We start from the raw sequence: 18,655 nt of genomic DNA on the forward strand, positions 1-18,655 counted from the left end.
AGCAGAAGCCAGAACTCAGTCACAAAATTGGATTGCGGTCCCGCTGCGGTGGTCTGGGACACCCTGACGGTCTTTGTCCAGTGAAGGTTGGAGAATCCCAAGACATTAGGCCTGTAGGAGAGGCTGCCCTTGGCGTTAGTATTTCCTCTCCACAGATGACCATGACTTTCTCCGTGGCAAGTGAAGGCCTCGGATTAACCGGAAGTTTCGGGCTTAAGGACTTGAAGTGCCGGTGTCTGATTCCCGTCCGACAACTCCAGAAGCCGGTTTGGGCATTGTCAGCAGAAGGACGAGCCCTACTCAGAAACAGTCAAAATATGTCTGTACAAATTAAGCTCCAGATTGGAGCATTACACATGAAGAAGTTCACATTCCAGGTGCTGACTGGCTTACCCACAGGTCGTCCAGAGCCGAGAGATCTAGTGCCCCCTCAGGTCTGGAGATCCTGCATGGGGTATCCTGGGGGACTGCTAATGTACAAGGGGTGTCCAGTCACCATATCTTCAGGACAGTCAGCAGTTTCTTCTTCTTCACCAGATCTGCTAGTCGCTGACTCGCTGTGTGCTAAAGTCTCTGAAGTAAGAGAAGCGGAGGCGATGTCCCCACACAGTCTCGACGATTGTACCAATGATCTGGCTTCAGGTACCGTCCCACCTTACAGACATGTCATCTCTGAAACCAGTCGGAAGATGGTCCTAAAGCAAGAACCCTCCGTCTCTAATAAATCTGGTCTTACGTCCATCAAGGCGGTGTTTACCCCTGAGTCTCTGCACCCCTCCAACCAGGCGGAGGACCTCCAGTTGTCTCCTGAATTCCCCGGGGTGCTACCTGTTAAACGGAGAGAGACTTTCCTACACCCGGTACCTGGTACCCCGCCCACTTCATCCAGTAAGCTTGGCAAAGTGTATGTCAAGGCGGTGGTTACCCTTGAGTCTCTGCACCCCTCCAACCAGGTGGAGGACCTCCAGATGTCTCCTGAATCCACCAGGGTGCTACCTGGTAACAAACGGAGAGAGACTTTCTTGCGTGCTGTTCCTGGTACTACACCCACTTCATCTGTTGCTGAGGATGGCTTGATAGGAGGAAGCATCCTAGTCACCAAGATGATGAGATCAGTTTCGTTTCCTCTAATGTACAGAAGAGGTAATCCTTTTGAAGAGAAGGATTGGCCTCCAAATTTTCTGCAGAAGACCCTTGCAGGCTTGAAGAAGAGGGGGCGTAAAGGAGGGGGTACTGTAACATCCCTGGCGGCGTGCTTGTGACGCGCCCCCTGGGCCGTGGGGATACCCGGAGCCGGGCCTTGTAGATGCTGGGGGTTGTAGTCACCGTGGTGGCGACCCGGTCCGTGACCCAGGGCGGTCAAACCAAGGGGGTAGTCTCTGTGTACAAATGTTAATGTACGACTACGCCACCTGTGGAATGCGGTTATTGGTAACCGCCGCTGCGGAGCAGTCCGCTGAAGCTGGTGGTATGTGCAGCAAGGTGATGTGACTCCCCACAGGAGGAGCGTAGCTTCAGGGCAGCGTGACTGGATGATGGTGGTGATTGTGCAGGGCTTCCTAGTGCTGTGAGTGCTGGCGCCGCAAGGAACACAGAGACAAGATAGTGCAGTCCCAGGGTCTTTACTCACTGTTGTTGTAGTTCAGATTACAGGTACCAAGCAATCTTCCCCCGTCGTGCTGTGCGTACTCAGTGAGGGGTTCAGTCCACCCTCAGGTATTTCCAGAACACTTATCAGGACCCCGTTCTGTGTACCTTCCTCTGGCCTCTTCCTGCACCTCACACCCAGCGCCACTTCTATCCGGTACCCTCGGGCCTTGGCGGGCGACGTATGTTCCGTCCCCTGGGTCCTATGAGGCTACCTTCTTAGTGTACTGGTGTGGACTTGTGGCCTGCAGTACTTGAAATGCTGCAGCCTCCGGTTTCCTAGTTGGGCCTTGTAGCTCTGTGCTAGTTGAGGGACCGGTTCCCTTCTTCTGGCCTGACCCCCCTACCTCTTTGTAGCGGCAGGCGTACGGGTGGCTTGCTGCACGGCCCGTACCCCTAGGGTCCCTTCGGTTCCCGTTCCTGGAGCCTCCAGTTTCCTTTCTTCTCTTCTCCTTCCAGGCTCAGGCCTCCTGACTAGGCCCGCCTGTGGAGCAGAGCTCATGCAGAGCCTCTGCTCCCTGTCACTTCTGCTCAGACTCTACTGAACTACTCCCCTGAACTAAGATGGTTCCTCCCTCTTATACCTCTACTCCAGTGCTCCCAGGATCTACGTCCTTCACCAATCCACTACATAGTTCCCCCTCTCTAAGTGGTTTCTCCCCACTCCAGCCAGGGATCAGGGACTGTGCTCTCCCGTAGGAGCAATCTCGCCCTGTCCCCCGGAAATGTGGTGTAGTGGATGTAGTGTTAGGGTCCTGAGCCATACTCCTTCCTTACCTGAGAGTGAGGTACCACATCTCTGGATGAGAAGCAATAACTTTGTGGCGACCGAAACCTCAGGGGCGCCACACTTGCATAGTGCACCACCTCCCACTATGCAAGACCGCAATCTTACCTGTCAGTCCAGCCTGCAAACCGTGCTCCAGTTCATGCTGTGTGCATGTCTCTTAACTGACTGCTTAGGATGGCGGCCCGGTTGCTTCCTGATTCTTATAGCTGCTGTGGGCGCACCCCTAATGCGTCTCCAGCCTATTGCTGTGAGTCACTGGATATTTAAACCCCCTCCACCCAGTAGGAGGTGCCTGAGCAACACTAACATTCAGTGTGCTCCTTGACTCTGAAGTTGCCAGGTACAGTTCTGCTTCTTGTCTGTTTCCGCCATCTCTGGGGGCTGCATACCCAGACTTGTTATCTGTGACTTCTTGTCCGTTTCCGCCATCTCTGGGGGCTGTATACCCAGGCTCGTTCTTGTATCTCTTTGCAGTAGCAGTTCCTGTTTGAACTGTATCCTAGCCTGTTACCTGTTTGCCTCTATGTCCGTACCTTCCCTTTTCCTGCAGTATCTGAACCTGCACCTACTCCAACTCGTTGTCTCTGTACTTCTGTTTGTGAGTTTTGTGTCCACTCGCTACTTCATAGTAAGTACCTTGTCTGTATCTGGTTCTGCTGGTCCCTTTTCCCTTCCTCCGTATTAGAGATGAGCGGTGTTCGACTAGAACTGTTCGCCAATCTCAAATTCGAGCTGTTTTGGGCGGTGTTCGAGTTGTTCGACGAACCCGAACGATTTGCAAAAAATTCGGCTGTTCGAGGTTATGTTCGATAACTGTTCGTGCACCAAAAGCGTGTCCTGCATGTCTGGCGCTATTTAGAGCACCAATCATGCAGGGATTGTCTGCCACTCACTGTAATGCCACAGCCATGGTGGTTGTGGCATTACAGTGATTGCCCAAATCGATGGGAACAGTGCCAACAGTGAAACATGAAAAGCCGGCAATTCAGCAGCGGCATACACCTGTACCCGACAATTTAGAACCGAAAGAATAGAGCTTCACACATAGATTAGATAGATATAAACATGTCAGCCACATATATACGAAGTACAGTGACAGTGTTGCTTACTGTACTTGTCATTTAGCGTAAAGGATTTATCAAAAAAAATAATAGTGTTTTCATGCACCGTCTCTTTAAAAAAGCCGGCCGGCAATTCAGCAGCGGTACCCGAGAATTTATAACAGACAGAATAGAGCTTCACACATAGATTAGATAGATAGAAACATGTCAGCCACATATATATGAAGTACAGTGACAGTGTTGCTTACTGTACTTGTCATTTAGCGTAAAGGATTTATCAAAAAAAATAATAGTGTTTTCATGCACCGTCTCTTTAAAAAAGCCGGCCGGCAATTCAGCAGCGGTACCCGACAATTTATAACAGACAGAATAGAGCTTCACACATAGATTAGATAGATAGAAACATGTCAGTCACATATATATGAAGTACAGTGATAGTGTTGGTTACTGTACTTGTCATTTAGTATTAAAATAAAGGATTTATTATTAAAAAAATTGGCGTGGGGTTCCCCTTAATTTTAGGCTCTAGCGGAGGTTAAGCAGACAGCTGGGGCAGATGTTTGAAGCCTGGGAAGGGGGTAATACCCACGGAGCTTCCCAGGCTACTAATATCAGCCCCCAGCTGAATACATAGCCTTTACTAGCTATTAAAATGGGGGACCCCCCAAAAAAAATGACGTGGGGTCCCCCCTAATTTAATAGCTAGCAAAGGCTAGGCAGACAGCTGGGGGCTGATATTAATAGCCCAGGAAGGGAGCCATGAATATTGGCCCCCTCCCAGGCTAGAAACACCAGCCGTCAGCCGCCCCAGAAATGGCGCATTCATAGGATGCGCCAATTCTGGCACTTAGCCTCGCTCTTCCACGCTGCCCTGGTGCGGTGGCAGGGGGTAATAGGGTTGGGGTTGATGTCAGCTTATAATGCCAGCTGACATCAAGCCCAGGTTAGTAATGGAGAGGCGTCTATAAGACACCCCCATTACTAACCCCATAGTCAAAGTTAAAAAAAACACAAACACCCAGAATAAAGTCCTTTAATTGAAATAAAGACACAATCCTTTATTGTTCTAAATTAAACCATACTTACCGTCACACCCATTCCAGCTGAAGCCAACGATCTCCTGCAATAAAAGAAAAATAATAAAGCAACCTCATCCTTACCTTTCCATGGTTCCCACGACAGCTTCAGCTCTGCTACATCGAGATGACAGGCTGGACCGCAGCAGAACGCTGCCATCCAGCCTGTCATCCCGCAGACACTGAGAAGCGCAGGCTTGCTTGCGCTGCTCAGCGTCTCTCTGTGACGACATCCAGATGAGCCGAGTTCATGTCCAATGAACTCGGCTCACCTCATGCACGTCACTGACAGCGTGGGAAAATTCTCACGCTGAAGCGGTGAGTGCAGGAGAATTCTCCCACGCTGTCAGTGACGTGCATAAGGTGAGCTCATGTCCAATGAACTCAGCTCACCTCCTGCACGTCACTGACAGCGTGGGAGAATTCTCCTGCACTCAGCGCTTCAGCGTGAGAATTCTCCCACGCTGAAGCGCTGAGTGCAGGAGAATTTTCCCACGCTGTCAGTGACGTGCATAAGGTGAGCTCATGTCCAATGAACTCAGCTCACCTCCTGCACGTCACTGACAGCGTGGGAGAATTCTCCTGCACTCAGCGCTTCAGTGTGAGAATTCTCCCACGCTGAAGCGCTGAGTGCAGGAGAATTTTCCCACGCTGTCAGTGACGTGCATGAGGTGAGCCGAGTTCATTGGACATTAACTCGGCTCATCTGGATGCCATCACAGAGAGACACTGTGGAGCGCAAGCAAGCCTGCGCTTCTCATTGTCTGCGGGATGACAGGCTGGATGGCAGCGTTCTGCTGCGGTCCAGCCTGTCATCTCGATGTAGCAGAGCTGAAGCTGTCATGGGAACCATGGAAAGGTAAGGATGATGTTGCTTTATTATTTTTCTTTTATTTCAGGAGATCGTTGGCTTCAGCTGGAATGGGCGTGATGGTAAGTATGGTTTAATTTAGAACAATAAAGGATTGTGTGTTTATTTCAATTAAAGGACTTTTTTCTGGGTGTTGTGTTTTTTTTAAATACTTTACTAGAAATTCATGGTGGTCATGTCTAATATTGGCGTGACCCCATGAATTTCGGGCTTAGGGCCAGCTGATAATGCCAAGCTGGCCCTAACCCCTTTATTACCCAGTGAGCCACCGCATCAGGGCCCTGGATGAGTTGGGTACAGCGCCAGAAGATGGCGCTTCTATGAACGCGCCATTTTCCGGGGTGGCTGCGGACTGCAATTTGCAGCGGGGGTGGCCCAGAAAGCTTGGGCCTCCCTGCGCTGCGGATTCCAGCCCCCAGCTGCCTAGTTGTACCTGGCTGGACACAAAAACAGGGCGAAGCCCCACGTCAATTTTCTTTAAATTATTTCATGAAATAATTAAGAAAAAAAGGGCTTCCCTATATTGTTGTGTCCGGCCAGGTACAAATAGGCAGTTGGTGGTTGGGGGCAGCCCGTTCCTGCCTGCTGTACCTGGCTGGACACAAATATAGTGCGAAGCCCCACGTCAATTTTTTTTAAATTATTTCATGAATTTCCTGAAATAATTTAAAAAAATTGAAGTGGGGCTTCGCACTATATTTGTGTCCAGCCAGGTACAGCAGGCAGGAACGGGCTGCCCCCATCCACCAGCTGCCTATTTGTACCTGGCCGGACACAACAATATAGGGAAGCCCTTTTTTTCTTAATTATTTCATGAATTTCATGAAATAATTAAAAAAAATTGAAGTGGGGCTTCGCACTATATTTGTGTCCAGCCAGGTACAGCAGGCAGGAACGGGCTGCCCCCAACCACCAGCTGCCTATTTGTACCTGGCCGGACACAACAATATAGGGAAGGCCTTTTTTTCTTAATTATTTCATGAATTTCATGAAATAATTAAAAAAAATTGAAGTGGGGCTTCGCACTATATTTGTGTCCAGCCAGGTACAGCAGGCAGGAACGGGCTGCCCCCAACCACCAGCTGCCTATTTGTACCTGGCCGGACACAACAATATAGGGAAGGCCTTTTTTTCTTAATTATTTCATGAATTTCATGAAATAATTAAAAAAAAAATACGTGGGGCTTCGCCCTATTTTTGTGTCCAGCCAGGTACAACTAGGCAGCTGGGGGCTGGAATCTGCAGCGCAGGGAGGCCCAAGCTTTCTGGGCCCCCCCCCCGCTACAAATTGCAGTCCGCAGCCACCCCGGAAAATGGCGCGTTCATAGAAGCGCCATCTTCTGGCGCTGTACCCAATTCATCCAGGGCCCTGGTGCGGTGGCTCACTGGGTAATAAAGGGGTTAGGGCCAGCTTGGTATTATCAGCTGGCCCCAAGCCCAAAATTCATGGGGTCACGCCAGTATTAGACATGACCGCCATGAATTTCTAGTAAAGTATTTAAAAAAAACACAACACCCAGAATAAAGTCCTTTAATTGAAATAAAGACACAATTCTTTATTGTTCTAAATTAAACCATACTTACCATCACGCCCATTCCAGCTGAAGCCAACGATCTCCTGAAATAAAAGAAAAATAATAAAGCAACATCATCCTTACCTTTCCATGGTTCCCATGACAGCTTCAGCTCTGCTACATCGAGATGACAGGCTGGACCGCAGCAGAACGCTGCCATCCAGTCTGTCATCCCGCAGACACTGAGAAGCGCAGGCATGCTTGCGCTCCTCACTGTCTCGCTGTGACGGCATCCAGATGAGCCAAGGTCATGTCCAATGAACTCGGCTCACCTCATGCACGTCACTGACAGCGTGGGAAAATTCTCACGCTGAAGTGCTGAGTGCAGGAGAATTCTCCCACGCTGTCAGTGATGTGCAAGAGGTGAGCTCATGTCCAATGAACTCAGCTCACCTCCTGCACGTCACTGACAGCGTGGGAAAATTCTCCTGCAATCAGCGCTTCAGCGTGAGAATTTTCCCACGCTGTCAGTGACGTGCATGAGGTGAGCCGAGTTCATTGGACATGAACTCGGCTCATCTGGATGTCGTCACAGAGAGACGCTGAGCAGCGCAAGCAAGCCTGCGCTTCTCAGTGTCTGCGGGATGACAGGCTGGATGGCAGCGTTCTGCTGCGGTCCAGCCTGTCATCTCGATGTAGCAGAGCTGAAGCTGTCGTGGGAACCATGGAAAGGTAAGGATGAGGTTGCTTTATTATTTTTCTTTTATTGCAGGAGATCGTTGGCTTCAGCTGGAATGGGCGTGATGGTAAGTATGGTTTAATTTAGAACAATAAAGGATTGTGTCTTTATTTCAATTAAAGGACTTTATTCTGGGTGTTTGTGTTTTTTTTAACTTTGACTATGGGGTTAGTAATGGGGGTGTCTTATAGACGCCTCTCCATTACTAACCTGGGCTTGATGTCAGCTGGCATTATAAGCTGACATCAACCCCAACCCTATTACCCCCTGCCACCGCACCAGGGCAGCGTGGAAGAGCGAGGCTAAGTGCCAGAATTGGCGCATCCTATGAATGCGCCATTTCTGGGGCGGCTGACGGCTGGTGTTTCTAGCCTGGGAGGGGGCCAATATTCATGGCTCCCTTCCTGGGCTATTAATATCAGCCCCCAGCTGTCTGCCTAGCCTTTGCTAGCTATTAAATTAGGGGGGACCCCACGTCATTTTTTTTGGGGGGTCCCCCATTTTAATAGCTAGTAAAGGCTATGTATTCAGCTGGGGGCTGATATTAGTAGCCTGGGAAGCTCCGTGGGTATTACCCCCTTCCCAGGCTTCAAACATCTGCCCCAGCCGTCTGCTTAACCTCCGCTAGAGCCTAAAATTAAGGGGAACCCCACGCCAATTTTTTTAATAATAAATCCTTTATTTTAATACTAAATGACAAGTACAGTAACCAACACTATCACTGTACTTCATATATATGTGACTGACATGTTTCTATCTATCTAATCTATGTGTGATGCTCTATCTTTCTGTTCTAAATTGTCGGGTACCGCTGCTGAATTGCCGGCCGGCTTTTTTAAAGAGACAGTGCATGAAAACACTATTATTTTTTTAAATAAATCCTTTACACTAAATGACAAGTACAGTAAGCAACACTATCACTGTACTTATTATATATGTGACTGACATGTTTCTATCTATCTAATCTATGTGTGAAGCTCTATTCTTTCTGTTCTAAATTGTCGGGTACAGATGCTGAATTGCCGGCCGGCTTTTTTAAAGAGACGGTGCATGAAAACACTAATATTTTTTTTAATAAATCCTTTACACTAAATGACAAGTGCAGTAACCAACACTGTCACTGTGCTTCTTATATGTGTGACTGACATGTTTCTATCTATCTAATCTATGTGTGATGCTCTATTCCTTCTTGGCTAAATTGTCGGGTACCGGTGTATGCCGCTGCTGAATTTGCCGGCCGGCTTTTTTAAAGAGAGTGTCTTCTGAGCAGTTTGTCAGCTTTTGGACACCTTTGCAGGTGTTTTCTATTTGTTTCTATGTGTTTTTGTTTGCCTGCCATTGGTTTTAACGGTGTTCTAAGGTGTTCGACGAACAGTTCGATGAACAGTTCCTCGAACATCCCGGTGTTCGACGAACCGAACCGAACCCGAACACTACGGGGGTGGCTCAACACTACTCTGTATCTTCCTCCTGTGTTCTAACCATCTTCCTGTATTTTCCAGTCTGTTCCATGTGAACAGAGCCCTGTTCTCTCTGCCTTGTCCACCGCACCTGCGGTTTGGCTCCGCTCTGTCTTGCCCACCGCTTTGGCGGTTTCTCTCTGCTCTGACTTGCCCACCGCTCTGGTGGCTTCCCTCTGCCCTGCCTTACCCACCTATCCGGCGGTTTCTCTCTGCTCTGTCTTGCCCACCGCTTCGCGGGTTACTCTCTGCTCTGACTTGCCCACCGCTCCGGCGGCTTCTCTCTGCTCTGCCTTGCCCACCGCTCCAGCAGTTCCGCTCTGCTCTGCCTTGTCCACCACACCTGTGGTTTCTCTCTGCTCTGCCTTGTCCTCCGCTCCGGCGGTTTCGATTTACTCTGCTTGTCTACTGCATCTGCGGCTCTGTACCTGTCTCCCAGTCTGTACTGGACCCTATCCAGCCTGCGCTCCAACCTGCTAGTTCCTCCCTGTCTGCATACCAGCCGTGCTTGCCAGTGCTCACCTGTCTGCATACTAGCCGTGCTTGCCAGTGCCCACCTGTCTGCATACCAGCCGTGCTTGCCAGTGCCCACTTGTCCGCATACCAGCCGTGCTTGCCTGTGCCCACCTGTCTGCATACCAGCCGTACTTGCCAGTACCCACCTGTCTGCATATCAGCCGTACTTGCCAATACCCACCTGTCTGCATACCAGCCGTACTTGCCAATACCCACCTGCCTGTATGCCAGTCTAACCTGCCTGTTCCTGCATTCCCCGGTGTGGGTCAACAACTGTGACCGGGGTCTGACCTGGAGTCGCACCTGGTCCCTCTGCTCGGTTCCTCCTTGGTCCACGGAGTCGACTAAGCCGCCGTGCGACCTTGGTAGGATCGGATTGATACTTAGTTACGCCCCTCCAGGCACTCCTCGGTTCATGGTTCAGTGGGATCACTAATCACGCTCACGCCAGTCAGTCCGGGCGCGAGGGTAACAGTTGCTCCGGCCCTGGGTGACGCCCAGTGGCGTACCGCCAATGGTGGCAGACCACGCGACTGCTATGGGGCCCGTGAGCCGGGGGGGGCTCCATAGCAGTCCAGGGGTGTACATACCGCCGCCTGTGCAGCTGCGCCGGGTCCCCACCATGCAGCTGCACCAAGGGGCCCGGTCAGGGAACGATCCCTGCAGCTCCGCTGCTGTCAGGAGGAGAATAGCAGCGGAGCTGGAGGGTTCGTCCTCTGCTTCCTCCCTGACCCAGGCGCGCAGCTTGATGACGTCATCATGCAGCGCGCGCCTGGGTCAGGAAGAAAGCTGCCGGCAACGAGTAGGATGCTGCAGGGGAGCGAGCTGAGGTAAGTTGTTGTTTTTTTTCGTTTTTTTTTACTGAAACGCTGGGGAGGGGAGGTGGGGGGAGAGCAATGGTGGGATGGTGGGGCTGGGGAGAGCAATAATGGGGCTGGGGAGAGGAATGATGGGGGTGGGAAGAGCAATAATGCGGCTGATGGGGCTGGGGAGAGGAGTGATGGGGCTGGGAAGAGCAATAATGGGGTTGATGGGACTGGAAAGAGGAGTGATGGGGCTGGGAAGAGCAATAATGGGGCTGGGAAGAGCAATAACGGGGCTGATGGGGCTGGGGAGAGCAATGATGGGGCTGGGAAGAGCAATAATGGGGCTGATAGGGCAGGGGAGAGCAATGATGGGGATGGTGGGGAAGGGGAGAGCAATGACGTGTTGCTGGGACAGAGCAATGATGGGGTTGCTGGGAGAGAGCAATGATGGGGGTGCTGGGAGAGAGCAATAATGGGGGTGCTGGGAGAGAGCAATGATGGGGGTGCTGGGAGAGAGCAATGATGGGGGTGCTGGGAGAGAGCAATGATGGGGGTGCTGGGAGAGAGCAATGATGGGGGTGCTGGGACAGAGCAATGACGGGGGTGCTGGGAGAGAGCAATGATGGGGGTGCTGGGACAGAGAAATGACGGGGGTGCTGGGAGAGAGCAATGACGGGGGCGATGGGACAGAGCAATGACGGGGCGCTGGGACAGAGCAATGACGGGGGTGCTGGGACAGAGCAATGACGGGGGTGCTGGGACAGAGCAATGACGGGGGTGCTGGGACAGCAATGACGGGGGTGCTGGGACAGATTAATGACGGGGGTGCTGGGACAGAGCAATGACGGGGGTGCTGGGACAGAGCAATGACGGGGGTGCTGGGACAGCAATGACGGGGGTGCTGGGACAGATTAATGACGGGGGTGCTGGGACAGAGCAATGACGGGGGTGCTGGGAGAGAGCAATGATGGGGGTGCTGGGACAGAGAAATGACGGGGGTGCTGGGAGAGAGCAATGACGGGGGCGATGGGACAGAGCAATGACGGGGCGCTGGGACAGAGCAATGACGGGGGTGCTGGGACAGAGCAATGACGGGGGTGCTGGGACAGAGCAATGACGGGGGTGCTGGGACAGCAATGACGGGGGTGCTGGGACAGATTAATGACGGGGGTGCTGGGACAGAGCAATGACGGGGGTGCTGGGACAGAGCAATGACGGGGGTGCTGGGACAGCAATGACGGGGGTGCTGGGACAGATTAATGACGGGGGTGCTGGGACAGATTAATGACGGGGGTGCTGGGACAGAGCAATGACGGGGGTGCTGTGAGAGAGCAATGACGGAGGTGGTGGGAGAGAGCAATGATGAGGGTGCTGGGAGAGAGCAATGATGGGGGTGGTGGGAGAGAGCAATTATGGAGGTGCTGGGACAGAGCAATGATGGGGGGGCTGGGAGAGAGCAATGATGGAGGAGTTGGGACAGAGCAATGATGAGGGTGCTGGGATAGAGCAATGATGGGGGTGCTGGGACAGAGCAATGATGTGGGACTGAGAGAGAGCAATGATGGAGGTGCTGGGAGAGAGTAATGATGGGAGTGCTGAGAGGAAATGATGGGGGTGCTGGGAGAGAGCAATGATGGGGGTGCTGGGACAGAGCAATGATGGGGGGCTGGGACAGAGCAATGATGGGGGTTCTGGGACAGAGCAATGATGGGGGTGCTGAGAGAGAGCAATGATGCGGGTGCTGGGAGAGAGCAATGATGGGGGTGGTGGGACAGAGCAATGATGAGGATGGTGGGGATGCGGAGAGCAATGACGGGGGTGCTGGGACAGAGCAATGATGGGGGTTCTGGAAGAGAGTAATGATGGGGGTGCTGAGAGAGAGCAATCATGGGGGTGCTGGGAGAGAGCAATCATGGGGGTTTCACTTTGCTTGTACTGTGAAGCCTTGTATGTTTTCCGTGTGCACAGAGCCTTAGGCTGTGTGCCCACGTAGCTTTTTACAAGCGTTTATGCTGCGGAATTTCCGCAGCATAAACTCTTAGGAAACGCTTGGTAATCCGCCCCCCATGGTCCCCAATGACAAGCCGCACTTTCAATGCCCATGTTGCGGATTTTTCCGCAACGTTTATGCTGCGCTCAAAAATCCGCAGCATGTCCATTAATTTTGAGGACACGCAGCGTAATCGCCGCCATTGACTTGCATTGGACCGCGTGACATCCGCATCACAGCATCTGCACATGCGGATATCACACGGTTCAATGTGCGGATGGTACCCAAGTCTGGAGGAGAGAAGACTCTCATCCAGACCTGGGTACCATAGAAAACAGTAAAAAAAGAATTTAAAATAAAAAATAAAGTTTATACTCACCTTCCGATGTCTTCCCGGTGTTTTGTCTGCTCCGGGACGGTGTCTTGCAATGTTCGCGTTGATGTGAAGGACCTGCCATGACGTCACTGAGTCATGTGACCCATCACATGGCTCAATGACGTCACTGAGTCATGTGACCCATCACATGGCTCAATGACGTCACCGCAGGTCCTTCACACTACCGCAAGCAGTGCAAGACACCGGACGGAGCAAACAAAACACCGGGAAGACATCGGAAGGTGAGTATAAACTTTATTTTTTTTATTTTTCACCATTCTTATTCTTTTTTGTAACTAACTTGGTCACACTACTATAAATCCATGCCGGTTGCATGGATTTATATAGTGTGAACAAGTTGTCAAGCACTTTTTCAAGTGATGCTAAAATCGCTTGGAAAAGCGCTTGATAACCCGCATGCGGAAATGCATGCAAAGACGCTTCACAAACGCTTCTACCTGGCGGGAAAACCGCATGTAAAATCCGCATGCGTTTTTCCTGCCAGGGAGAAGCGGAAAAAATATGCTTCATTTCCGCAACGTGGGCACATAGCCTTACAGTTAATTGGGGAGAGTCACAGAGACTGAATAATTTATATTATTGGCTGGTGGAGATTATAGTTAATGGGGGGCACAGTGCTACTTTTCACTTTATATTTTGATTACTAAGTGGCTAATAATATATTAAAGGGGGGGAGGTACATATCTGTTTTCAGGGGCGCAGTGCGGGGGAGACACATGTATGTATACAATATGCTACCTTGTTATTTTCTAGGCTGGAGATCATCGTGACAAGACGAATCGTGACAGGGAGATGTCGACATGAAGGTCTGACCAGATGGAGAAGAAGCAGCAGAAACCGTCTCTGATCAGATGAGACGTCAGCGGTAAGTTCCTGGATGTAAATATTATTCTGTATCTGCACTGTGTGACTTGCAGTGATAATGTTATCTGTAAAATCCCTTAGACTGCATTCTCACATTTTTGTGAAATGTCCGTGTGCTGCCAGATTTTTTTATCGGATGGTCTACAGACTCGTACAGTTTTATAGATCCATTCACACATCCATGAAAATCACGGATCTGAGAAAGAGATCTAAGAGGGTCAGAGAATGTCCTGTTCTGATCCGATTTTGAGGATTAGAATAGGACATGCTCAATGCGTCAGTAAAACAGGTCAGCACACCGACACTGCACACAGATGCAGGAATGTAGCCTTATTATGTATAGCACAGTCCCTTAGTATATAGTGTACTCACTTATTATGTATAGCGCCATCCTTAGTTATATAGTTTCCACTTCTATTATGTATAACACCCTCCCTTATTATGTACCATCCTCTCTAGCGGCTCACAAGTTGGGGGATCATACTGTGTTGGGGTCAGCATACTTTGCCCTGGGAGTTGAGGTGAGGTACAGTAGGGTCATTATACTGTGCATGTGGAGGAATTCACCATGGGGGTATCATACTGTGTTTGGGGGGCCCTTTTATTGGCATCTGTAACATACCTGGCGGCGTCCTTGCATGGTGGTCCATCTCCCACTGTGCAAGAGGGCGCACTTGATCTCCTGTCCAGAATGTCTCTCTGGCTTCCCTCCATGCTGTCTGTTTGTGTCTGTTTCTGCTGCTTAAGGGCGGCGCCCGATCACTTCCTGCCTTTTGTACCTGCTGTGGGTCACACCCCTTGTGCGTCCTCAGCCTATTGCTGTCTGTCACTTGGTATATAGCTCAGCAGCTCCCTTCTATCCCTGCCTGAGCATAGTGTTTCCTTCAGTGTGTGCTTGCACTCTGAAGGTGCCAGGTCCCGTCTCTTGTCTCCTGCTTTTTGTATCAGTTCCCGTGTCTGAACTGAGTCCTGTATGTCTCCTGCTTTGCGGTATCAGCTCCCGTGTCTGAACTCAGTCCTGTATGTCTCCTGCTTTGCGGTATCAGCTCCCGTGTCTGAACTGAGTCCTGTATGTCTCCTGCTTTGCGGTATCAGCCCCCGTGTCTGAACTGACTCCTTTCTGTGTTCTCTTGTCTGTCCTGTCTGAACACGCTCCTAGCCTGTTCCTCTCGCCTTCTAGTGGCCGATTTCCTAGACCCGCTCCTGTGTCTGGTCTGTCCTGTCTGAACACGCTCCTTGCCTGTTCGTTCCGCCTCTCTGGGGGCCGTATTCCCAGACCCGCTCCTGTATCCCTCTGCAGTGTCGGTCTCCTCCGTACACTCAGTTCCAGTCTGAACTCTCTCCTGTCCTTTACCTGTTTTGCCTCTATGTCCGTTCCCTTCCTTTTTCTGCAGAGTCTGAACTCGTACCTAACTCCTGCTTGTTGTCTCTGCAAGTACTGTGTGAGTATCTGGCTCTGTCTTTCCCTTCCTGTCTGTTCCGTGTGAACAGAGCCCTGTCCTCCCTGCTCAGCCTTGTCTGCACTCTAGCTGTGCTTGCCTGTAACCCTCTGCCTGTATTGTTCCTGAGTCCCGGTGTGTACTGGGTCCTATCCCGCCTGTGTTCCTACCTGCTAGTGCCTCCCTGTCTGCACTCTAGCTGTGCTTGCCTTTACCCCCCTGCCTGCATACCCGCCTGCCTGCATACCAGTCGTGCCTGCCTATACCCTCCAGTCTGTGTGCCAGCCTACCAGCCTGTTCCTGTATTTCCCTGTGTGGGTCAACAGCCGTGTCCGGGGTCTGTCCTGGAGTAGCACCTGGTCCCTCTGCTCGGTTCCTCCTTGGTGCACTGGCGTCGTATGCCGTCGTGCGACCCTGGTCGGATCGGGTGAATACTTAGTCACGCCCCTCCAGGCATTCACTCTCCGGCACGGTCCAGTGGAATCACTACCAATCACACGCACACGCCGCTTAGCCCGGGCGTGTGCATAACAGCATGCTCAGGCCATGGTTCCCGTTGAGCCCCACGGCCTTCGCTCTTTGAGAAGTTTTTCCAGCGAATACATGCATTAAAATAAATAAATAATTTTTTTTCCCCCTTTAGCTGAGTTCCAGGCGAATTACGCACCCGTCCAGATGGATCTATCAGCTCTCGTTCCTGCGGATCCGCCACGTTACTATGGGGATCCAAGACAGTGTCGTGCATTTGTGGAGCAATGCATGCTACACTTTAAGGCCTACCCTCTCTATTTTCCTTCCGATTGGGCTAAAGTGGCCTTTATGATTGACTACCTAGCGGGTGATGCCTTGAAATGGGTCACCCCCCTATGGGAAGCATGGGATCCTGTCATCCTTGACCTGCAGGCCTTCCTGGTGGCCTTTCGTATGGTCTTCGAGGACCCTAACTCTGAAGCCCCTGCTGAAGCTTCACTTCCCAATATCCCGGAGCAGCCCCGACGGGTAATGTGTGTGGGTAGCGCAATAGTCCTCCAGCCCAATGAGACTACTGCCCACCCAGAATCCTCACAGGGTGACTACGCTTTCCGGAATACTTCTCTCAACCTCAAGAGGCAGTCCAGACGTGTTAGACTTAGAGGCAAGCCGTCACGCCAGGGTCTGTCCTCCCTGAGACCTCCTGACCCCAACCTTGAAGTCCCTACTGAAGCTTCATCTCCCTGTATCCCGGAGAAACCCCAATGGGTAATGTGCGTGGGTAGTGCACCAGTTCTCCTGGCCGAAGAGACTTCTGCCCATCCAGACTCCACACAGGAGAACTTCCTGCACCCGGCATCAGATGCTTCTTTCTCTTTAACCGGTGTGCATGTCCAAGGATGCTCCAAAGCTGTGGTTACCTCAGAGTCTGTGCACCTCTACTACCTGGCGGAGGATCCCCTGTTGCCTCCTGAACCCTCCGGGATACCACTCGATGACAAATGGAGAGAGACTTCTCTACACCCGGTACTCAATACTTTGTCCGCTTCGTCCTGTGAGCCTGACAATGGGTACCCCAAAGTGGTAGTTACCTCCGAGTCTCTACACCCCTCCGACCAGGCGGAGAATCTCCAGTTGTCTCCTGAACCCTTCGGGGTGCTACCTGGTAGCGAAAGGACAGAGACTCTCCTATACTCTGTACCTGATACCTCGCTCGCTTCGTCCAGTGAGTCCAACTTAGTGTACTCCGAAGCAGAGGTTACTCCTGAGTCTCTACACCCCTCCGACCAGGCGGAGGACCTCCAGTTGTGTTCAGAATCCTTCGGGGTGCCACCTGGTGGTGAATGGACAGAGACTTTCCTATATCCTGGATCTGATACCTCGCTTGCTTCGTCCAGTGAGTCCGACCTAGTGTACTCTGAAGCAGAGGTTACCCGTGAGTCTCTACACCCCTCTGACCAGGCGGAGGACCGCCAGCTGTCTCCAGAACCCTTCGGGGTGCCACCTGGTGGTGAATGGACAGAGACTTTCCTATACTCGGTACCCGATACCTCGCCTGCTTCCTCCAGTGAGTCCGACCTAGTGTACTCTGAAGCAGAGGTTACCCGTGAGTCTCTACACCCCTCTGACCAGGTGGAGGACCGCCAGCTGTCTCCAGAACCCTTCGGGGTGCCACCTGGTGGTGAATGGACAGAGACTTTCCTATACTCGGTACCCGATACCTCGCCTGCTTCCTCCAGTGAGTCCGACCTAGTGTACTCTGAAGCAGTTGTTTTCTCTGAGCCTCTGCACTCTTCTGACCCGGCGGAGGACCTCCAGTTGTTTCCTGAATCCTCCAGGATACCACCAGATAACAAAGAGACAGTGACTTTTCCTCATTATGTACCTGATAACCCGTCTATTTCTTCCTGTGAGCTTGACAAGATGTACCTCGAAGCAGAGATTACCCTTAAGTCTCTGTCCCCCTCCAACCCAGTGAACGACTGGCCCTCGAATTCCCTGCGGAAGATTCTGGCAGGCCTGAAGAAGAGGGGGCGTAAGGGGGGAGGTACTGTAACATACCTGGCGGCGTCCTTGCATGGTGGTCCATCTCCCACTGTGCAAGAGGGCGCACTTGATCTCCTGTCCAGAATGTCTCTCTGGCTTCCCTCCATGCTGTCTGTTTGTGTCTGTTTCTGCTGCTTAAGGGCGGCGCCCGATCACTTCCTGCCTTTTGTACCTGCTGTGGGTCACACCCCTTGTGCGTCCTCAGCCTATTGCTGTCTGTCACTTGGTATATAGCTCAGCAGCTCCCTTCTATCCCTGCCTGAGCATAGTGTTTCCTTCAGTGTGTGCTTGCACTCTGAAGGTGCCAGGTCCCGTCTCTTGTCTCCTGCTTTTTGTATCAGTTCCCGTGTCTGAACTGAGTCCTGTATGTCTCCTGCTTTGCGGTATCAGCTCCCGTGTCTGAACTCAGTCCTGTATGTCTCCTGCTTTGCGGTATCAGCTCCCGTGTCTGAACTGAGTCCTGTATGTCTCCTGCTTTGCGGTATCAGCCCCCGTGTCTGAACTGACTCCTTTCTGTGTTCTCTTGTCTGTCCTGTCTGAACACGCTCCTAGCCTGTTCCTCTCGCCTTCTAGTGGCCGATTTCCTAGACCCGCTCCTGTGTCTGGTCTGTCCTGTCTGAACACGCTCCTTGCCTGTTCGTTCCGCCTCTCTGGGGGCCGTATTCCCAGACCCGCTCCTGTATCCCTCTGCAGTGTCGGTCTCCTCCATACACTCAGTTCCAGTCTGAACTCTCTCCTGTCCTTTACCTGTTTTGCCTCTATGTCCGTTCCCTTCCTTTTTCTGCAGAGTCTGAACTCGTACCTAACTCCTGCTTGTTGTCTCTGCAAGTACTGTGTGAGTATCTGGCTCTGTCTTTCCCTTCCTGTCTGTTCCGTGTGAACAGAGCCCTGTCCTCCCTGCTCAGCCTTGTCTGCACTCTAGCTGTGCTTGCCTGTAACCCTCTGCCTGTATTGTTCCTGAGTCCCGG

Source organism: Phyllobates terribilis, unplaced genomic scaffold, assembly GCF_046119375.1.
Source record: "Phyllobates terribilis strain yellow unplaced genomic scaffold, ASM4611937v1 Scaffold_1__5_contigs__length_1240528914, whole genome shotgun sequence".
Lineage (NCBI taxonomy): Eukaryota > Metazoa > Chordata > Amphibia > Anura > Dendrobatidae > Phyllobates > Phyllobates terribilis.